This window comes from Orcinus orca, chromosome 3, assembly GCF_937001465.1.
Source record: "Orcinus orca chromosome 3, mOrcOrc1.1, whole genome shotgun sequence".
Lineage (NCBI taxonomy): Eukaryota > Metazoa > Chordata > Mammalia > Artiodactyla > Delphinidae > Orcinus > Orcinus orca.
Genome location: NC_064561.1, coordinates 106,858,396 through 106,882,153, shown reverse-complemented (window position 1 = coordinate 106,882,153; position 23,758 = coordinate 106,858,396). Strand labels below are relative to the sequence as shown.

General features: G+C 35.9%; 1 protein-coding gene and 1 long non-coding RNA gene across 2 annotated transcripts in view; one reads left to right on the top strand and one right to left on the bottom strand.

Annotated features, from left to right (window-relative positions):
- LIX1 (limb and CNS expressed 1) overlaps positions 1-23,758 on the bottom strand; it is a 999,195-nt gene that overhangs the window by 89,471 nt on the left and 885,966 nt on the right. The gene's annotated exons all lie outside the window — the stretch shown is intronic.
- Positions 1-23,758, top strand: part of LOC117195654 (uncharacterized) — a 98,371-nt gene that overhangs the window by 11,083 nt on the left and 63,530 nt on the right. Inside the window, exon 2 of the long non-coding RNA XR_007476321.1 lies at positions 12,128-12,204. This is a non-coding gene — a long non-coding RNA (uncharacterized LOC117195654). The remainder of the gene's footprint in view (positions 1-12,127; positions 12,205-23,758) is intronic.

Genomic DNA, 23,758 nt, shown 5'->3' with positions numbered 1-23,758 from the left:
AACTAAATAACGCCATTTGTAGCAACATGGATGGACCTAAGTCCATACTGAGTAAGTAAGTCAGACAGAGAAAGACAGATATCATATGATATTACTTATAAGTGGAATCAAAAACAGGCTACAAATGAACTTACCTACAAAATCGAAATAGAGTTACAGATGTAGAATAAACTTATGATTACCAGGGTGTTGGGTGGGGAGGGATAAATTGGAAGATTGGGATTGACATATACACTGTGTATAAAATAGATAACTAGTAAGGACCTACTGTATAGCACAGGGAACTCTACTCAATACTCTTTAATGGCCTGTATGGGAAAAGAATCTAAAAAAGAGTGGATATATGTATATGTATAACAGATTCACTTTGCTGTACACCTGAAACTAACGTAACATTGTAAATCAAGTATACTTCAATTTAAAAAAAAAGGAAAAAAATGTTTTTCCCATTAAAAAAAATTGTTGGAAGATCCTTTTGATTTGTCAGAATTAGAGTAATGATTTGTTAATGTAGGTCTATTTTAGATTTGTCCTTAGTCCTAGGCTTTGTCTCTTCTTTTAGATTTGGTTCTTACTGTTAAGGAAGACCCTTTTGGGAGTTGCAACTGGAGTACCTGAGAAATTCTACAAGATCCTTCCATTCTCTTTGCCCTGAACTTTTTCTAGCTTTGTGCAGCTTCTCTTTTTTTCCACTCAGCTCTTGGCAGCTACCGTCTGCTAATTCTCATGGAGTCTTATCTTGAAATGCATAGTTCTGGCTGTGGCCAAAGTCCTGAAGGAAACTACTATGCATAATTCTATGTTACCTCCTCACCACAACTCCCTCGTCTGTGAATCCTGCCCCATAGATTCCAGTTGCTGCAATACTCCAATCTCCAGTCTTTGCCTTGTCAGCTCCGTGAGAATGACAGTTTTTACTTGAGCTCCTCCTCACTGCACCAGGTGCAGAAAGAGCCCCAGAGGCTCACCTGATTTGTTCCCTTTTGTACTACAGGCTGTCCAGTTTATAAAAGCAGTAAGTCATATATTTTGCCCAGTTTTATAATTGATAAGTCCAATACTAGTTACCATACAGTGGCCCAAAGCAGAAGTCTATGCTCCTGCAAATCCTTTATATAATTATCTTTTTATCTTTTTTTCACTCAAAATCTGAATGTTAAATGAGCACATAAAGTCTTATAAATCTTTTTTTTAATTACTCTGCTTTTACAAAAGCTAGAAGAGAAGGGAAAATGCTTCAAATCATTCTGTGAAATCAGTATTACTCTGATACCAAAACCAGATGAAGACATTACAAGAAAAGACAACTACAGATAAGCATCTCTGTGAATGTAGAGTCCCAAATTTCTCAACAAAATATTAACAAACAGAATCAAGCAAACTTAGGAAAAGGATTATACACTATGATCAAGTGGGGTTTATCCTAGGAATGCAAAGTTGATTCAATATGCAAAACCCAATCAATAAAATGGACCATAACAATAGACTAAAAACCCATGATCATCTCAAAACACAGAAGAAGCACTTGAAAAAAATCCACATCTTTTCATGATAAAAACGCTTAACGTATTTGGAATACGGGGAACTCCTTCAAACTGATAAAGGGCATCTATGAAAAATTCAAGGTTAACGTCTCACTTAATGGTGAAAAACTGATAGCCTTACCCCTAAGATTAGGAACAACTGAAAGATGTGCACTCTAATCACTTCTATTCAACATTGTACTGAAGGATCAAGCTAGGGCAATTAGACAAGCAAAAGAAATATAAGGCATCCAGATTAGAAAGAAAGAAGTAAAAGTATCTGTATTCACAGATGACATGAGCTTGTGTATAGAATATCTTAAGGAATACACACACACAAAAATGATCAGAACTAATAAATGAGTCCAACAAGATTGCAGTATACATGATCAGTATGCAAAGCTCGATTCTGTATCTATTCACTAGGAATAAATAATCCAAAAATGAAGTTAAGACAATTCTGTTTATAGTAGTAACATCAAAAATGAAAAAATATTTAGGAATAAATTTAACAAAAGTGTAAGACTTGTACACTGAAAACTACAAAACATCATTGAAGAAATGAAAAAAAGACCTAAATAAATGGAAATATTGGATTGGAAGACTTAACATTGTTAAGACGGAAATCCTTTCCAAATTGATTTATAGATTCAATACAATCCCTTTCAAAATCCCAAATGCATTTTTTTTTTTTTTGCTGGAATTGACAAGGTGATTTTAAAAATTCATGTGGAAAGGCAAACGACACAGAATAGCCAGAAAACCTTGAAAAAGAGAAAAGTTGGAGCACAGTTTTGAATTTCAAAACTTACCTCAAAGCAACAGTAGTGAAAACAGTGTGGGACTGGCGTAAAGACTGATATATAGATAATGATGTAGAATTGAGAATCCAGAAATGTGCTGGGACAACTGGATATCTACATGCCAAAAAATGAAGTTGGACCCCTATCTCACATCATATATAAAATTAATTTAAAATGCATCAAAACCCTAGATATACCCAGTTAGTGTTGGAGAATTTATTGTTGGTATGGGAAAAAATCCACAGAGTTCGTGTCAGAAGTGTCAGGAGAAAAAACTACACAGGTTTCTTTTTGGGATGATGAAATGTTTTGGAATTAGATATTGGTGATGTTCACAACTTTGGAAATATCTAAAAGACACTGAATGTTACTCTTAAAAAATTACTCTGCTGTGTTAATGAAGAAGCCAACCTGAAAGAACCAATAGCCAAAGTTGGAATAATCTGAGCAACACAATAAATAACAATAGTATGGATTATAACCCAAAGAATAAAATAAATATCTGTGAGTCCATACTGACATAAATAATTAAGTAAATAAATAAATGGAGAAGGGACAAATGTTCCTTACAAAAGAATTTCAAATAATAAATGTAAAAGGAATAAGGGAAATAGAAAATCACAATTAACGTACCACAGTAATAATTGCTGCAGGCAAATCTACTGATGAATGCTAAAATTAGTGGGCAACACTTTAAGGAGAAACAGGGTATTTGCATAGCCTGGAAGTATCTCCCCCCAAATATTTATTAATTACTCTAATGATTTAACATATGTTCACAAATGCTTTGATACTCCTTCCTCTAGGAGGTTGAGCTTAATTCTCCCTCTTCTGGGTGGTTTGGATTTCAGTGACTCATTTCTAATGAATAGAGTATGGAGAGGGAAACAGTAATTTTATAGTAAGAAACCTGGCTGACATTACCTTAATCAAATGATTAAGATTACCATCACTAGTTCAGTCATGTGGATACCATATACCTTGTGGTATGATGTGATGGTAAGGGCACTTCACCTCTCTAGTATTCTCAAAAATTCCTAACCCTGGTATTATCATGAGAAAACATTAAGCAAGCCCAAATTGAGGAACATTCTGCAAAATACCACAAGAATGCTCTTCAAAAGTGTCAAGGTCATGAAAAAGCAAAGACCAAGGGACTCAGATACCGGAGGAGAATAAGTAGTCATCAAGACTAAATGTAACATGGTATCCTGGCTTGGATCATATAACGGAAAAAGAGCATTGCTAGAAAAACTGGTGGAATCTGAATTTTAGTTAATAGTGTTACACCAATTATAACTTCTTAGTTTCTATAAATGTACCATGCTTATGTAAGATCTTACCATGCTTATGTATCCTGGCTTGGATCATATAACGGAAAAAGAGCATTGCTAGAAAAACTGCTGGAATCTGAATTTTAGTTAATAGTGTTACGCCAATTATAACTTCTTAGTTTCTATAAATGTACCGTGCTTATGTAAGATCTTAGGGTTGGAAAATTAAAGAAAGCTGTACCTTCTTTTTTTTTTTTTTTTTTTTTTGCGTTACGCGGGCCTCTCACTGTTGTGGCCTCTCCCGTTGCAGAGCACAGGCTCCGGACGCACAGGCCCAGCGGCCATGGCTCACGGGCCCAGCCGCTCCGCGGCACGTGGGATCTTCCCAGACCGGGGCACGAGCCCACGTCCCCTGCATCGGCAGGCGGACTCTCAACCACAGCGCCACCAGGGAAGCCCGCTGTACCTTCTTTATCATGCTCTGTAAACCTAAAATTATTTCAAAATAAAGTTTTAAATATTACTGTAACTTGCATGCTCTGTAATTTCTCCTTTTCTTCCATTGGATAAATTATTATCTTCCTCCTTCAAAAAGGATCCACTTAAAAATAATATGTGATTGGGCTTCCCTGGTGGTACAGTGGTTGAGAGTCCGCCTGCTGATACAGGGGACGCGGGTTCGTGCCCCGGTCCGGGAAGATCCCACATGCCGCAGAGCGGCTGGGCCCGTGAGCCATGGCTGCTGAGCCTGCGCGTCCGGAGCCTGTGCTCCGCAACGGGAGAGGCCACAAGAGTGAGGGGCCCACGTACCGCAAAAAAAAAAAAAAAAATGTGATTGGCCCTGTATTTTGTGGGCTATTTATTATTCTTATTTAAAAGAAAGTCTTTACAATCCTCATCAATCTAATTATTATATTTTAAAACCTATAACAATATACTTTTGTTTCTCTGATTCCAGAATATTATATTGTTTTGTTGAAAAATCTGAATGTTACAGAGTACTTGATCCATCGAATAATTTTGACATATGTTTAAATTCAAGTGTCATATTTCAATTTATTTTAATTTACAATATGATGTAGATTATTTTGCCTTTCAATAATGACAAAAATCAGATTAAACTAATATTATGCTATGAGGGTTAATATTTATTTATATTTTACCAATTTCCAAAACGTTTTCGAGTTAGATTACAGTAAAAACATACACAGAGTTATTTAAAAGTCATGTTTTGGAAAAATATTTAAGCACCTGGAAAGGTAATTGTTATATTAAAAAAGTTACACAGAGTTTTCACAATATTTTCATAGCTTTGTAAAAGAGAATACGTATCTAATCTAGAAGAACATATACTAAAATTTTAAGAGGAATGATTATCTTTGAATTGTAGTATTTAAAAATTTTCTTTTCCCTTTTCTGCATTTCAGAAGTACAATGTATATCATTATTTTTGTAATCAGAAAAACATAATGTTATAAATGTACATGCACACATACAATAGGATAGAGGTAGGAAATAGCACAGAGAAAAGAAAGTCAATGTATTTTGTTCTCCTGAATAAATTAATCTAAAATTTACAAGATTTGTTCATTTCCTGAGGCTTATAAAACAGCTACAAATTGTTCATGCTTAGTGCTTTAATTAATACATACACATTTGAACACAGATGAAAACCTTATATATGTCTCCATTCACACAATAGACTCACACCCTGTTTTTGGTGCAGTGAATCCTCAATTCTTAAAAAAAAATACTTAAAAAATTTTAAAAATTTATTTATTAGTTTGTTTTTGTTTATTTATTTTTGGCTGCATTGGGTCTTCGTTGCTGCGCATGGGCTTTCTCTAGTTGCAGTGAGTGAGGGCTACTCTTTGTTGTGGTGCGCAGGCTTCTTACTGCAGTGGCTTCTCTTGTTGCGGAGCACGGGCTCTAGGCACATGGGCTTCAGTAGCTGTGGCACGCGGGCTCAGTAGTTGTGGCGCACGGCTTTAGTTGCTCCACAGCGTGTGGGATCTTCCCGGACCAGGGCTCCAACCTGTGTCCCGTTCATTGGCAGGTGGATTCTTAACCACTATGCCACCAGGGCAGTCCCAATATACTTTAAGTTTTTAATGGCTGGCTGGCCATTATATTGTACAATGACACTCCACTTAGCCTGTATCATAAGGATAATTTAGAGTTTTTAAAATAACTGAAGCTTAAATTTCACAGCTTTTGCTTTACTCATTTAGAAAGAAAATATTTGTACAATGCTTGACTTCCATGACTTAAATCCTATTTGAATCTCAAATATTAAACTAAACTGTGATGCATTGACACATTGTTGAATATGTTGTTTTATTATTCATTAAAATCGAATGCCTTTAGGACTTCTCTGGTGGCTTAGTGGTTAGGATGCCGGGCTCTTTCACTGTGGTGGCCAGGGTTCACTCCCTGGTCGGGGAAGATCCCACAGGCTGCGGGGTGCAGCCAAAAAAAAAGAATAAAAAACAATTGAATGCCTTTAGATTGTATAGAAGAACCAAAAAGAAGACAAGATCTGGTCTACTCTTTCTAAATTGTCTACTAGCTTTTACTTCTCACTGGCTATTGTATCCACATATAATTTATTATGATCTGGTTTACTTAATTGTTGGTGTCTACACATAACTCTGCTTGTCCTGTCATAAAAAAGTTCATGGATTTTACAACAGGCCTTTCAGCTTTTTTTTTTTTTTTTTTTTTTAATTCCAACTTCTGGAGAACACTAGAGATTGTCAGAGGTCTGACCTGAGTTGAGTGGGGGCATTATTGTATTTTTATATTTAACTTAATTTAAAAAATATGACCAAACACTTTGAGACTAGCGCTTGCTTATGATCTAAAAACAAATTTCTTACATTTTTGGCAAGTCTTTATTGCAGAAGACTTTAGTTGAGGTATAGTACCTTTAATTAAGCACTCACTGTACTTGGCTCTTCCGTGGCAAGGCACTTAACTTCTCTTGTGGAGATGATAACGCATCTAAGGTTTTGAGAGGATTAAATGAAATGTGTATGAAAAGTGCTTAATACAGTGCCTGGAGCATAACAAGTGCAAATGTTTTTTATCCAAGAAAGGAAGAGAAACTGAAAGAAGGTCAGTATGGATGGAGAAAGGCAGAATGCTGTGCCACTGGAGGAGGAAAAGTAGGCAAGGGTGAGGTCAGGCTGTGTTATGATTTGGGACTTTATTCTAGGGCAAGGTGGGAATCACTGAAGGATTTTAAGTAAGGTGTGACATAATCAGACTTGAATTTTGAAAAGAACATACACGACACTGTTTGAGACTGGAAACTAGAGGAGCCGGGTACATATTCTTTCTTTTGGACTATATGTTAATGAGTTGAGTGTCTCTGGTTTAAACCTGTGGTTTTAAATCCTTCCCATGAATTTACAGCAGGATTCTTGGCTTCTTTTCTTTTGATGTAGTCATAGTACACTCGCATGTCGTGCAGCTCCTGTGTTGTTGGTATTTTATGAACAAGTTTGTCTGTGTGGGGCCACCCACATTTGGTAGAGAATAGGCAGAATGCCAAGGAGCAGGCCAGCCTTTTATGTGAGTCTGCAGTATGATGCATGGTACTTTTGACTTTCTTCTGGCTTCCTGGATTCGCAGGTAATGCCTGCGTTTTACATGGAAGGTAAGTTTCCTTTCCAGGGTTTATTACTTTAACTCCCAGACAAGAAATGGCAACTCTGGGGCTTAGGTGCTACCATTTCCCTATTCCTCACTGATCTTGGATTTTTTTTCCCTCCTTGGAGTGCCGGAATCTTTATAAGAGCACTCCATGTAGCTATCAAATTGTTAGAGTTAGCAAGAGAGTTAGGACTCACAAACATTCCTGATACAGACACTTGGTTTATCACTGGCAACTATGTGATATCATCTCACTGCTGCCTTACTCTACATATAGGTCCTAACTGTTGAATCTATGTCTGAATGCATCTACCATAAATGCCTTTGTTTTTACTATCTTTTGGTATGCAGCCCTTGGCTTACTTCTTATAGCCATGGAAGGCTTGCCCTATCACATCTGGGATGTCTGTTCTGGTCCCTCCCATTAACTCCTTACTTTATTAAACTAGTTTCATTCTATTGCCCATTTTCCAGGTTGATCATATCCAGTTGATCCTGAGTATCTTTCTTCAGGGGTAAATTACATAGGAAGAAACTGAAGTATTAACTGGTGAAATAATATGTTGACAGAGATTTGCTTTTAAATGCCCCAGCAAAACCACTAAACAAGAGGGGTAGAACCAAAAATGAAAATGACAAGATCAAAAATGAAAGAATGTTGATACTTGCTAAAGCTGGGTGATGGCTACATTATACTATTCTGTTTTGTGTATGTGTGGATTTTCCATAATAAAAAGTGAAAAAGAAAGACACATGGAAGATTCGAACATATTAACTTTCAGCCAAATAGAGGTCCTGGACAGATGGGACAGAGGTGTGAAGAGCAATTTGGTGATGGCCACAAAGAAGGTACTCTGTGTTTTCTTGACAAATTGGACAGGCCAGTCATGTTGTCTTCTAAAACATGGCCCTTTTCTGAGGGATTCTTTATGGAGATGACTATTCATTGTTCCATTTGACTCTGCTATTCTGGTCATAGCTGACTGACCCAGAGACGGGGTCTTAAACAAAGGCATGTATCTGTATAGCAGAGTGTCTCAGTCTGCACACTATTGATATTTTGGACTGGATAATTTTTCTGTGGGGTGCTGTCTGTACATTGAAGATGTTTAGCAGCATTCCTGACTACCCACTAGATACCAGTAGTGCCACTTCCCCTACTTCGCAGTTGTGATAATCAGAAAATGTCTCCAGACATTGCCAGATGCCCCTGGGGGGCAGAATTGACCCTAGTTGTGACCCACTGAAATATGTGAATAATGTGAATTTTTAGTTAGGCTCCGACCTTGTGGGTGCTGGCTGACTTGATTTGAGTATTTAAATGCCATAATTTTTCCATGCTATATTAAAAGGCTGATTGTAAGTATTATAAATAAATAATAATTTAAAAATAGAAAATTTCAGGTCTCCTACATGTATGTCTCCCTGTAATAACATAACATCGTTTATGTTATGAGTCCCCCTGGTTTTTCATCTTAATCATATGCAGTCTTGATTTTTTTGCATAAAATGTTCTTAGGATCATTATTTCCACAATCTCTGCATAAGATTCTTTATTTTACAAAATCTTTTGTACATTACTTTTTTCATCATTTACAGAATACTCTTTATTTTTTTCTCATTTTTAGATATAATTATGTAATGCTAGTTTTTACTTTAAAATTAGTTTGAATTTTACAGTGTCTTTGGAAATGTAGCCTTTGCTTGGATGGGAGAGTCTGATAAATTTGGTGGTTCTGGGCACCGTGTAAATGAAACATTTTCAGGTGCTGTAGTATATAAATAAATGAATGTTTTTCCTGGCTCAGTTTTGTACTGTAACTAGCCAACAGCTCTTGTATTAACTTCTTCAACTGAGTGGAAGCGTACTAGTACATACTTCTGATTTAATAAAATCCTCAAAATAGGTTTTTGTGCTAATATATTTATAACATTCAGGTGTTTGACACAGGAACATAAATTACATGTACATAAAATTGGTTCAGGGAAATACTGAAATGTGCTGGGGAGGATATTAAAATATATATTTGAACACTTATTTTATAATTCAGCTTGAATATTTTTCAGAACTGTTAGAGAGTTCATAGCTCTATTATATGGTTCATTTTTCTCTGTTAAACATTTATAATCTTTTATAGTTTTTATCATTTCTCTATTTTTCTTGAAGTGATGTTATTTAGTTAGTCTGGTTGTGTAATTTCTTCTTTTTTGGAGCACACACAGAGATCTGATTACTAAAAAATCTGGGTAATTATTCCCAAGAATCTTATTTATCAGCTCTTTTTATTATGCTTTCCTATAGAAAATTGTATAGTTTATGGTTGCTTCTCAAGAAACAAATCTGCTGGTCTACTTAGAATGGCAGTATATTTGCATGTTGTGCTAAAAAATATTGGTCACCTATTTGAGATTTTATAGAGACAGTGCTATTAAATGCATTATTTTAAAGATACTTAAATTAGCTGAAGGATCATCTCTGAAATTTAAACATGCTAATCTAATTTGCCTCTTAAAACATTAAAAATACGTTCATTGAGTGCTCACTAAATGACAGTGTTCTTTTTTAAAATTATAGTATTTTATTTTATTTATTTTTATTATTATTTTTAAATTAATTTATTTTATTCATTTTATTTTTGGCTGCATTGGGTCCTCATTGCTGCACCTGCGCTTTCTCTGGTTGCGGTGAGTGGGGGTTTCTCTTGTTGCAGAGCACGGGCTCTAGGCATGCAGGCTTCAGTAGTAGCGGCATGGAGGCTCAGTAGTTGTGGCTCACGGGCTCTAGAGTGCAGGCTCAGTAGTTGTGGCAGACAGGTTTAGTCGCTCTGTGGCATGTGGGATCTTCCCGGACTAGGGGGTCGAACCCGTGTCCCCTGAATTGGCAGGCAGATTCTTAACCACTGTGCCACCAGGGAACCCCAACAGTGTTCTTTTTGATCTTTCTTTTTGATCATTGTTTCTAACAAATTACCTGAAATATTTTTTGAGTAAGAAAGAGTAAGAAAAAATTGATATGACTAAAAAGAGGATTAATAGAGAATTAATTGGAATAGAGAATCAGTAATATACAAATTAAGAAAATTGTTGATTATGCATCTATTTTTGGAATGATATTCACATAACCAAGTCTTTCCCCTCCTTCAAATCTTCCCCTAAATATTCTCTTCCCAATGGGATCTGCTCTGACCAACCAATTTGAAATTATAATTTCATCTCCACCAACCCTGTAGTCCCAATCTTCCCATAGTCTGTGCTCTCCTTTAACAGCACTTATCACTTGCTGATATATAATACATATTTATAATGTTTATTATTAATCATCTGTCTCCTTGCCTCCTTTCCCCAACCCCCACCGTACATCAACTCTTTAAGGAATTTTTCTCTGTTTAATATGCTTGTCATGCAGGTGCCTGGTGCACAGTGCTTCAGTGCATTAGAAGAATCTTTAATTGTCTAGAATCATATCACGCAGGTCTCTGCTAACTGCCATTTCTGCTTGTTTTGTTGTTATCATCACTTCAAACTAAGAACTCGGAAAGAGATTGAATTATGACCTGAATGAACAAAAACACTTAAACTCAGTTTGGTATGGATTTTATGGTTTAGTTTTGTTTTTAATTATTGTTTCTTCAAAATGCTAATAACTACCACCGTTTTGTTTTTTTTTTTTTGCGGTATGCGGGCCTCTCACTGTTGTGGCCTCTCCCGTTGCGGAGCACAGGCTCCAGACGCGCAGGCTCAGCGGCCATGGCTCACGGGCCCAGCCGCTCCGTGGCATGTGGGATCTTCCCGGACCGGGGCACGAACCCGTGTCCCCTGCATTGGCAGGCTGACTCTCAACCACTGCGCCACCAGGGAAGCCCTGACTACCACTTTTGACCAAATGCTATGCCACATATTTCACATGTGCTTTCTGCTAGTCCTCTTGCCCTCTTTAGTGAGGTCGGTAGACAGTGTTACTCCCATTTTATCGGTGAGGAAACTGAAACTCAGAGAGGTTAAGTAATTTTAAATGTCAAGTTTCTAACCTCTGGGAAAATGGAATATCTGACCATGGTGAACCTGTTCCCCACATAGCAACCATTAGCTAAGTTGAGTAACTGCACCTTTTGGACCATGCTCCAGTTTGCCATAGTTCCCATCACTCCCTCTTCTCCCTGCACACTGACATGTAATCATTGTGCATGCACTGTCACTTTTTCTTATATTCGGTCTGTAGTCATGAATTTGCATCCCCTACCACAGAAGCACTGTTCATCCTGCAGAGCCTTTCCCTGGAACCCTTTTCCAATCTTTAGTGTTAGGCTTTCTCTTCCCAGTGCCTGAGAAGCTCCTAGTCCATACCTCCTTTTAATACTTACCATTTTTCATGGTAAGTGTTCAATTGTTAACTTTCCTTGCTAGACTTTTTTTTTTAACATCTTTATTGGAGTATAATTTCTTTACAATGTTGTGTTAATTGCTGCTGTATAACGAAGTGAATCAGCTATATGTATACATATATCCCCATATCCCCTCCCTCTTGCGTCTCCCTCCCACCCTCCCTATCCTTCCCCTCTAGGTGGTCACAAAGCACCGAGCTGATCTCCCTGTGCTATGCAGCTGCTTCCCACTAGCTATCTATTTTACATTTGGCAGTTAGACATGAACTTCTTAAAGTAAGGATCTTGTGTTGTATCCTCAGAAGATTCAGACACTTAAATAGCGCTGAATTTTTGCTTGTTAGTTGACAAATGAGATGAATTTTAAATGTTTCCTGGAAAATATAAACTCTAGGATACAAGTGAATCTTTAGGAATCTTAAGTTCCTAATGAGGCTCTAATGTTTGTCAGTAAAACTCATTGAGAGGTTCTTTGATGATTGTTGCAGAATAAGGCTGGGCCTAGGGAGAGGCAAGAAGGACTCCTAGGCTGAAAATTTAAGGAGGCAGTCCCTCTCAGGGTCAGGTAAGTACATCCTTAAAATTTTATGCTGGAGGAACTTCTCTTCTTTTGCCTCACCGTACTCCCAGCACTGCTTCTGAATTTTATATTTAATTTATATTAAGTATATAATTTATAATTATATATTATATATGTTTGTATGTATATATAAATTTCTAGCTTAAAAATAAAATATTGGTCCTAATTGGAAAAGCTACAGAAAGAGGAGTGTAGATTGGTTTTAAAGGAAACATGACTACAAGAAAAGATATTCTATTATTATTTTTAAAAATTTATACTTCTGGCTGCTTTAAAGATGTTCTCTTTGTCATCAGTTTTAAGTAACTTTATTATGATGTGCTTGTGTGTAATTTCTTCATGTTTCTTCTGCTCAGGGTTTATTGAGTGTCTTAGATCTATGAGTTTATAGTTTTCATCAAATTTGGAAACATTTCAGCCTTTATTTCCTCAAATATTTTTCTGTCTTCTTCTTTTTTTTTTTTTTTCGGTACGCGGGTCTCTCACCGCTGTGGCCTCTCCCGTTGCGGAGCACAGGCTCCAGATGCGCAGGCTCGGCGGCCGTGGCTCACGGGCCCAGCCACTCTGCGGCATGTGGGATCCTCCTGGACTGGGGCACGAACCTGTGTCCCCTGCACCAGCAGGCTGACTCTCAACCACTGCGCCCCCAGGGAAGCCCCTGTCTTCTTTTTGGTGACTCTGATTACACACATATTGGGTTATCTGAAGTTGCCTCACAACTTACTGATAACCCTGTTCATTTTTTTTTCAGTCTTTTTTTCTCTTTATGTTTCATTTTGGATAGTTTCTATTGCCATGTCTTCAAGTTTTTACTTTGCTGTTTTCTTCTGCAGTTTCCAATCTGCTGTTAGTTATATTCAGTGAATTTTTCATTTGAGACATTTGTAGTTTTCACATCTAGAAGTTTGAGTTGGGTTTGGTGTGTCTTTTACATTTAAACATAACATGCTCAAGTTTCCTCTAGTTTCTTTATGTATGGAATATAGTGATGGTAACTGTTGTAATGTCCTTGTCTCTTAAATGTACCATCCGTGTCATTTTTGAGTTGGTTTTTAGTGATTAATTTCTCTGCTTTATGGCTTGTACTTTTCTGCTTCTTTGCCTGCCTGGTAATTTTTCATTAACTGCCAGACGTTGTGATTTTAGTTTATTGGGTGCTGTATATTTCTGTACCTAAAATAGTCTTGAGCTTTATTCTGGCACTCAGTTAAGTTTATTATAAATACCTTCATCTTTTCTGGGTGACATGAACATTTAAGGTGGTAAATGGAAATAAAAGACACATCAGGGAATAAATCTGTGGGAAGAGAATTGTCTTAAAAACCAAGAGGATAGTTTTAACACATAGAGAAATTAAACATGTCACATGCTGCTGCTGATAGTTCAAATGGGATAAGGACAGAAAACAAGCTACTGAGTAAGGTTGTTTATTTGATGTAGAGAATATTCTGTAGTCTCGTGAGCAAAAATCAGATTATAAAGAGTTGAGAAGTAAGTGAGGGAATGGAGAGGGGCAGCAAGTTCTTGCTGCTGCTGCTGCTTCTTTTTCTTCTCCTCTTCCTCCTCCTCCTCCTGCTTTTACTACTTCTGCTTCTGCTTCTTTCTCAGATTCTCTTTCTCCTTATATTTTTCTCCATTCTTTTAAAAAATAGACTAACAACATTATGATGGAATATATTCTGTTTAAAAAACATATACTTTTTAAAGTTCAGATATTATCCAGAGGATAAAATACCTTTACTTCAGGAGGTTGGTTGGTAACTACCAACCTTTATTTAATTGGGTATATTTTTAGGGGACGGAAGAATGGATATTCTTTAGGTTTCAAACTATAGAGGAAAGTCCTAAATAAATTTCTCATTGTTACTGATTTGGGGTTACTGTGTGCACAGTTTCCTAGTTCTGGTCCAAAATAGTAGCCTCAGTTCCTTTCTATATAACACACTGTTATAACTTTATATTAGCATTAGCCTTCACTGTTAGCAGTAAAATAGAGCTTGACGACAGCCAGAGAAGACCAAAGCATTCCATTATAGCTTTCCTCAATACAAAGTAAAACAAAATTTAAAAAATAGATATGATAGAAGTAATACAAATGGAATTTCAAAAATTTTAGGGGAATTCATCAGATGTTGCTTTCTCTTAAGAAAATAGTAAAGAAGATTTGATCATGGTCTTCAGTATGGTGTAACCACATAACCACATTAAATCTAAGGATGTAGATTCACTGGTGGTAGAAATAGTCCTGAAAGCATCATTAACAAGTTTGGCTTCTACCTCTTTTCTGTTACTTCCTAGCTGTGTGACCTTAAGCAAGTTGCTTAAATTCTCTGATCTTCACTTTCCTTACTTGTAAACTATGGTAAACGTTGATCTCCCAGCCTCATAGACTGTTCATTATAAACAGATGAGAGCAAATGATAAACAAAAGTATGACATCGTAAAGTATTAGATGTGTTATTCATGGTATTTCAAGCATTAAATATCACCAGTCATCACTGGAAGTCATTGGGTTCTAATTATTTTATTAATTTATTTTATCTTAATAGCATTCAGTTATAGATTTTCTCCCCTAAAAGTATAGGACAGGGTTATTTTAAGATAACATTTCTACTTGAAGGAACTATGGGCACTGCAGGGCTGTTCTGGCATGTGATATTATTGAGGAAATTATGGGGACAAATTTGAGGCTTTGGCCACTTTCTTGAGATCCTTGTGATCAGCCACTTACAAAATAGAATGATAGTCCCTATACTGTACACACTGTTGAGAGAGAGTAAGGATAATGTTAGTGGAAAAGAAATATTGGTTGTCATTGCTTTGTTGCCTGTGTACATTTGGTGAAGAAAGGAAAAGTAAGGAGGAAGGGAGGGGTGATATTAGTTAGAGTACTTTCCTGGCAAATGCTTTGTTCTTGTGCTGCATTTTGTAACAGAGGGTATTTACTTTGCTAATTTTCTGTTTTATGATTTGTGCTTTGTAAAGCCCATTCATTTCTAGTGCTTTGCAAAGTTGCAAAGAGTATTTACTCTACTAAAAATGTAAATAATAAATTCATGTATTATAAGAAATTGAGAACTTAATGTTACAGAAAAACTGCAGAGTCACAGAATGTTATGAGGATATGTTTAGACTAGAAAATAACATTGGGATCACACTTAATAGAGTAGACCTTATGTGTACTGAGGTATTGTAAATTTAAAAAAGGTAGATGCTGTTACGGATAATATGAATGGTCTATTTTTTATTTAGAATTTTTCTGGGAAAAATATCCATGATCTTTACCAAGAAACCTGTTATTCTGTTGATCTGGCAGCAAAGTGTGACTCATTTGATTTTTTACATGATAAGGGCAAAAGTGTCTGGAAAGCTTTAAGTCTATATCATGGTACCTTGGGAGTCAGGAATAACAGAATTTCACAAGTCAAATGAGATAGGCACCATAATGTCAATATTTGTGTACTGATAAATGTGAGTTGTGAAACTTGGCTCCAGTTACAAGATGCTTTAGGGCTTTGCACTTTAAAATTACATTAGTAATGAAAACTAATGAATACAAAATTTCAATTTTTTAAAAAAAAGTCCTACTCAACTTGTACACTTTTTGAGAAAACTAACTTTAGATAGTTTTGGCAACTGCTGATTAAATATTTGAATCTGGTTTTGTGCACACAGAGCACATTTTATTCATTACATTAACCACACAGTAAATAAACGAATACCACAGTCATTTACTTTGCTTAGTGTAACTAAAAAGTTAAGTATTAAGTGTGCAATAAATATGTAGAAATGGAAAAGTAATGAGGAATACTATGTACAAAAACACAACATTTTTGTATCTGACCATTACATTTTTCTTGAAATTAAACCTGAATAATCCTAATTTTATTTCTTGTATAATTAGATAAAACCTTTTGGTTTCAAATATAATTTTCATCATTCCTTAATTTTCTTGAACTATTTGTTTATTATTCCTTTTATTTGTAAGTCAAAACTTGTGCTTAATTGTCCTTGTTGATAAGAAAATTTTTAAATATTGAGAGAAACTTTAATTGGCTGTCAGTGACTTCAGATCTTTTTCCTTTTGATATAAAACTATTCTAGGTATTATTACAAATGTGAAGGTAAACAGCTAAATCACAATTTTAACTTTTACATAGAAATAGTGTATTACCTGAGCTTTAATCAAGTGGCACTTATCTCAGAGTTGTTTTCCCTTTTTTTGAATGATTTTTACATATATTTGGTGGGTACGTATTAAAAGGAATGAGAAGTATGCCTTTGGTAGACGCCAGGGCATACACAGATTATTTTAGTCTTCCATTAAAACTGAAAAAATTAGAATTTCAGATGATATTTTCAATGATAATTAAATTTCATATTTTTTGCCTTAAATAAATTTGTTATTTTTCACATAAAAATGGGAAAGTGAGTTATTTGGAGGGAAGGTTGGTCGCTATAGTTACTAAGTACAAATGATGCAAAATTAAGTAATATAAACATAACATAAATCTAAAATTATATTGATGATAACAACATATTCAAGACCTCAAAACAAATTTGCATGTAATATTTTATTCTGTGTAGGAACCACAGTTGATGAACTTTCCTTTAGGCTCATTATGTAACTAAAAGACATGTCAGGAAGTTGATGCTTACAGAAAAGTTACAGTTAGACACATTTCCTTATTTATTTTCATTGGTAACCATTATTGGAATATAACACATATATAGTATGTACCTTTTCTGCAGTAATTATGAAGAGCTGTGGTTCAGAAGGCCTTTTTGTTTCAAACATTTATAATACTTTTTGTTTCAAACATTTATAATACTTTTAAGAAAATGTGAAGTAAAAAGCTCCATGTTTGCTTTTCCTTTCAGGTTGAGAATTGGAAAATTTAGCCTGGTATGAGGTCAATGATCAGAATATATTATGTTTTAAAAATTTCCCATGGAATAGAAATGGAAATGATTTAGTATGAAAAACATATTTCAAAACCATTTGACAGCGTATGTGCAAAGTAGAGGTGAACTTATGGTTAAAATAGTGAATCTTAAGCTTTAGGGACCCTAGCTTGAGTGGGCTTTTTTAAAGGCTGACATTCTGGAAAAAAAGACCAAATTAGCTTTCCTGTCTTCATACGAAATGATATTTCAAATGATTGATATTTTAAGAAGTGGTTAAATAGTATAGAGCCAAAAAAATATGAAAAAATGTATTATGGCAATAGACAGATAATAAAAATATATTTGTCTCCATTTTTGTGAAGTTTTTGTTGTATTTTTTAGCTTTTAAAAATCTATAACTTGTTGTGATTTCTTTTCTAATTTTAAACAAATTTTTACTTTTTTACAAAATTTCATGTTTGTTACTTTTTTCATTAAAGAGAGGCCCCCATATTGTAAAATTTCAGACCTCCCAAAGCCCTTAGACCAAAGAAGGCTCTTTGCTGTTGATAGATTTAAGAGTAATGTAATTTTCAAAGTCAAATTCAAGGATGAGTTATATTTATTTATTTATTTATTAAAAAAATTTTTTTCCCCATTCTGTGGGTTGTCTTTTGACCTTCTGTTTTTAAAAATATTTGTTTATTTATTTATTGATTTATTTTTGGCTGTGTTGGGTCTTCGTTGCTGTGTGCGGGCTTCCTCTAGTTGCGGCGAGTGGGGGCTGCTTTTCCTTGCGGTGCCCGGGCTTTTCATTGTTGTGGCTTCTCTTGTTGTGGAGCATGGGCTCTAGGTGCACGGGCTTCAGTAGTTGTGGCACGTGGGCTCAGTACTTGTGCCTCGTGGGCTCTAGAGCGCAGGCTCAGTAGTTGTGGCGCACGGGCTTAGTTGCTCCATGGCATGTGGGATCTTCCTAGGCCAGGGCTCGAACCTGTGTCCCTTACATTGGCAGGCAGATTCTTAACCACTGCATCACCAGGGAAGCCCTATATTTATTTTTAAATAGTTTAATTTATGTGGATTTTAGTTGTCCAATGTAGTACCAGATAGGCCATTTTCAAATCAATCTCTTTGATATCACCATGAAACACATACCTTTGTTTAGAAAAGTAAACAGAAGAATTATTTCACATTGCTTCAAGTTTGTATACTATTTTTCCTAATGTAGATATGTTGTTTGTTTTTCCAAAAGTAAGATATTTGTTTTGATAATTAAGGGTGATATTTTGTTTTTATTCCAAGTTAAGTTCCTTCACCTTCTTTTACTCCCTATTTTACTTTTTCAGTTTGAAATTTTAAGAAATTTTCAGGAATGGAAAACCTTTAAGAGTGTAAAAGGTTTTCACAAAATGCAGAGGAACTAGTCTTCTTGAAAAGGCAGAGTTTTTCAAGTTCCAAATATAAGAATCCTTTCTCTGTTTTGAAACTTATATTAAGAATATTCATAGGCAATCTGTGACTTTCAAATGTTCCTTCTCTTATATAGTTAGTCAGAGAATTTCTAACCATTGCATTTCACCTGTGTCTCTTTTCATTTCTTTAAATAAAGTATTTATTGTCATTCTAAAGAACATTATTGTGGTGCTGTACAATTTTTAGGCTAGCTTGCTAAGATGGGGAAATCTCTGCAGTATCTTTAGGACCTAAGCACACATTTCCTTACTAGACTTTCTGGAGGCTTTTCAAGGTAGTTGGGGCCCACAGCCAGACTGCCTGGGTTTAAATCCTGGCTCTGCCAATGGTGAATTTTGGCAGATTATTAACCTGTCTATGCGTCTCTTCTTCGTCTGTAAAATGCCAATAATAATCATACTCTTAAGATAGGTTAATATATAAAAAAGTGCTTTTATAGTATGCGACATGCAGTAAATACACAATAAATGTGAGCTATTATTATAATGGCTCAAGAACAATAGATAATTTGGCGACCTTTCGTTCTCAATAGGGGATAGCACCGGGCCTCCTTTCTTTCCAGGATGCTTCGGGTACGTTTGGAACACCGATATCCATTGTGTACATTGTTTAACCTGTCATGCAGTCAGTCACACATAAAGGATTTGATCATATTTGGGGAGACCTTTAAAAGGCATGATTAATTTTGAAAATGATTTATTGAAGATAGTTAATATAACATTATTACATCTTCCAAGCTTGTGTGAAAGGAAATCATGGATAGGATTTGGATTGAGAGCTGGGTTGTGACACTAATCATTGACTAATTTTAAACATCTCTGCTCCAAAATGTTTTTTGTAGAAATTTCTGGTGTAAAATCCTATTCTCTAATTCTTTGTCTATTCAGTTGCATTTCTGCTTAGTTATATCAGACAGTTTCTTAAGTGAGAGGGTTATTTTTAAACCCTGTTATGTGAAGACAAATTATTTGGCAGTAGACAAAAATGAGGTGACTGAGTTGGGGGGAAGAAGGGATTTAGCACTTACCAGGTAGGTTTGGAGGAGAGGGTGGGAGAGGCTGGAGGTAGAGCAGTGATGGAATTTGGGTCAACTGGATGGATAAAAAAATAGAAGGGCTTCTGAAGTGCTTACTAATTGCAAGTTTAGAGTGGTAAGCAACTTCTGCAAATGTCAGGAAAAAGCAGAAGGGATGTTCTAAGAGTTATTCAGGAAGAGTTTCGTTTCTTCTGTGGTGGTGCTGCCACATCTGATAACTGCTGGTGAAGAGGGGATGAAAACAAGCTAGGATTGATGTAAGCCTAGCCAATTTGGATTCCATGATTCCATGAGTATAAGTAGTTTGTGTGCTAAAATTCCTCATGCCCTGGTCAAAGAATCTTTGCATTCAAAACAAGTGACTGAGAATTTTACAATATGGTTGAATCTCAAGATGCAAAAAAACTATGGTTCCCAGTTCCTTTCCTAAAGAGCAGTTTAATCATTTGCTTATGGAAAATCAACAGAGAGAGGCAAACCAGAAACTTATCTTGGCAATTTCCCTTAATAGTTCATTAAAACCTCTCATCCTGCTATCTTGTGACATATTAGTAGATCTGTAAATATTTAAGACATTTATAATGTGTAAATATACCATGGTACCTTGGAGTAAGACAGAAGTGGGAGGGACATGTCTAATTATGAAAGTCATGTGAGATAGCTGGTAGATATTTGTTGAGGAAGACAAATGCCATGTTACACAAAGAAATCTTCTGCATCATATAGTGTGTTTAGACCCACATTGTAAAATATTCTTCTGTGTATTTTCTACAAGTCTTCTACAATGTCGAATCTAGGCTAAGAACATATAATGCTCTATGCTGTTTTCATCCATTTGCTTTAGGCTTGGGTTTGTACTTCCTGTTATCTCTCATTTTAGGAAGTAGCCTGAAGCAACCAGATCTTTGTTGCTGCCAACCCTGGAGAGGGAAAAACAAAGGAAATAGTTATATAATCTAAGAAGGGAATTTAAAGAGACCAACAGTTTTTAAGCTGCTTTTTTTCCTCTCCTTTCCTTCTCTCCCTCCCTCTCTTCTTATCTTTTTTCCTTCCTTCTTTCCCTCCCTTCCTTTCTCTTTCCTTTTTTCCTTCCTTCCTTTTTAAAACCTGGAACTGTTTAAGTTTATATGGAACCCTAACAGATTAGAGAAAGTCTGCTCTGGTGGAAACATGGGTGAGGCAGTGCCCATAACTCTTCCTGGTTGTGGTTCTGGGGAGAATAATTTGAAAACAACTGATGAATTATATTAAAAGCAGAGACCAGAATGTTTAAACAACTCGATTCGGCTTCTGACTTTGACTCTTGGGATGATGTGAGCAGGCTGAAAACTCTTCTGGTAATAGGGAAATTCTTGACATGGATTGCCTAAATAGCCATTGAAATTTTAAATTCTCTTGTATTTCTTACTTGCTTTTAAACTCCCTAAATATTAAGTTTGAATATGGTAGCAAAATTATATGTGTCAGTTTTGTTAGCCACTTTTCTTTATAATTTAATAGAAGATCATATGTATTTTACATACACATGGTTCTGTTGTTTTAGTAGCTGGGAAAAAGTCTGGTAGATTTAAATCTACACATTTTAAGAAAACTAAAAACTTTCCATTTTCTAAGACAGACCTTTATTTCATGATTACAGTGCAAATAATTGGTTAAAGGTTTATAAATTAATATACCAAAAATTAAAGAGTTTACCAAACTCTTGAAAAATTCTAAATTTATTAAAAAAAAATTTTAGCACTTCTTATACCAAACTTATATTCTATTTCTTTTCTATACCCTACAGAAGAACATAAACCTGAAATTAGCAGGACAGTATGTATATAATGACATTACATTATTATGAAATAGTTATCTGCTCTAGAGAGCTCTTTTTCCTCTAGAGGGCAATGCTTTACTTTTACATCACTAATCCAGAGGAAAATTTAAGAACAGCTTTTTTTCTTAAGAGACAAAAATGGTTCATTTTGCTCATTCTCTCTCTTTTAAAATACATTGTATAGCTGAGACATTTAACAATACATGCTTTTAACCAGAAAATATCCAAGATAATTAGAACTTTCATAAACTAATATTTGATTTGGATTTTTAGGGAAGATTTCTTTGGCTTTCCTTTTTTATTTTCTAAGAAAGCATTAGAAAAAGCTTGACCTATACTCTAAATTTAGATATAATTGAGTTCTCTTTTTTAAACGATAAACTTTCTTTCCCTCTTAAAAAAAACATTTTGACTTAAGGTTCCAGATTTGTCACTTGACTTGCTAAAAAGCAAACGAAACAAAAAGAAAAACCCAAAATTAGAACTAAAAACTCAGACTCTCCTCTTTGTTCTACTTTTCTATTTGTGTTTTTCATGCTATTTAAAATTTTAGGCGATTTCTCTTGTGCCATAGCTTTCTTTTTTGTTGGATTTCCACAAAACAAATGGATTTGTTAAGAAAACAAAAGCCTTCTCCACCCCCTTTAGCGCACTCTTACTCTACCCTCCTTAAAAGTGAAACCAAAATATATTAGTGTGGTAGACTGAACTCTAAGATGGTACTTAAGATTTCTGGCCCCTGTGCATATATACCTTCACCTAGTTATTCAATCAAATCTAGGTACTGCTGTGAAGGAATTTTGCAGATGTAATTAAGATCCCAAACAGTTAATCTTAGAGAGGGATTATCTGGGTGGGCCTGACCTAATCATATGAGTCCTTTAAGTATGTGGTTAGAGATCAGAGACAAGTCAGACAGATGTGAAATGTGAGAGGAATTCAATTTGAGAGAGATTCTCCATTGGTGGTTTTGAGATGGAGGGGTCCATGGTGCAAGGATCTGGAAGTATCCTTTAGATGCTGAGAGTGGTCTCCAGTGGACAGCCAGCAAGAAAACCAGGGCCTCAGTCCTACAACCACAAGAAACTGATTTCTGCCACAACCCCGTGAGCTTGGAAGTGGACCCTGAGCTCTGGATGAAAGAAGCCAAGAGAACACCTTGATTTCAACTTCATTAGACCTTGAGTAGAGGACTCAGTCAAGCTGTGTGCAGACTTCTGACCTACAGAACGGCAAGACAATAAATGGGTGTTGTTTAAAGCCTCTGAGTTTGTGTTAATTTGTTATGCAGCAATAGAAAACTAATACAATCAAGGTAAATAAATTCCTTTAACACTGTGCTCACAGAGTTGGCTTGAAAAGTGGAAGCTCTCATATGATATGACACTGAAACAGTAGTGTTCAACATTTGAAGATCTGCTATCCTTGTTATAGTGATAGTTTGCTGGCCAAAATCCATGTTCCCTTTTTCCTGGTACCATTCCCTACTGGGTTGACTTCATGCCTAACTTCAGAGGTGAGACTCAGCTTAATCTATTAGAGTATACCACCTGAAGACAGCACATGTATTCTAAACTGGTCCATATGAATAAAACAGAGGAGGATTTTGGTGAGAATGTTGGGGCACATACTCTCTTTTCTCCTCTGAGCTTGGCGATGTGAGTATTGAGGTTTTTGGCCATTGAAGCTCCAAGGGAGAACCTGGAGTTTTGAGGAGGCTATTATATACAGCCTAAAAATTAAACCAGAGGAAGCAAAGCTAAGAAAAGGATTCTGATGAGGTTTGAGGATGGCGTCATGCTGTATGTGAATATAAACCTATTCTTTTTTTTTTTTTTTTTTTTGTCGGTACGCGGGCCTCTCACTGTTGCGGCCTTTCCCGTTGCGGAGCACAGGCTCCGGATGCGCAGGCTCAGCGGCCATGGCTCACGGGCCCAGCCGCTCCGAGGCACGTGGGATCCTCCCAGACCGGGGCACGAACCCGTGTCCCCTGCATCGGCAGGCGGACTCCCAACCACTGTGCCACCAGGGAAGCCCCTAAACCTATTCTTGACTGTTCATTTATATGGGGCAATAAATCTTCCCCTTCCGTTAAAAATTTTTTTGTTTAAGCCTATTTGCATTGAGTTTCTTGTTTCTTGCTACTGAAAAAATATCTAAATTAATAGACCAGTCATTATCTCTTTGATTGTCATGATACCTTTCTCCATCTTTTCATAGAATATGTTCTAGACTAGTAAACTCTCATCATCTGGATATATTTTCTTTTGTCTTTGTCTAGTTTTAGGTCTAGAGGTAGAAATCGGTGAAAAAATTATAATAAA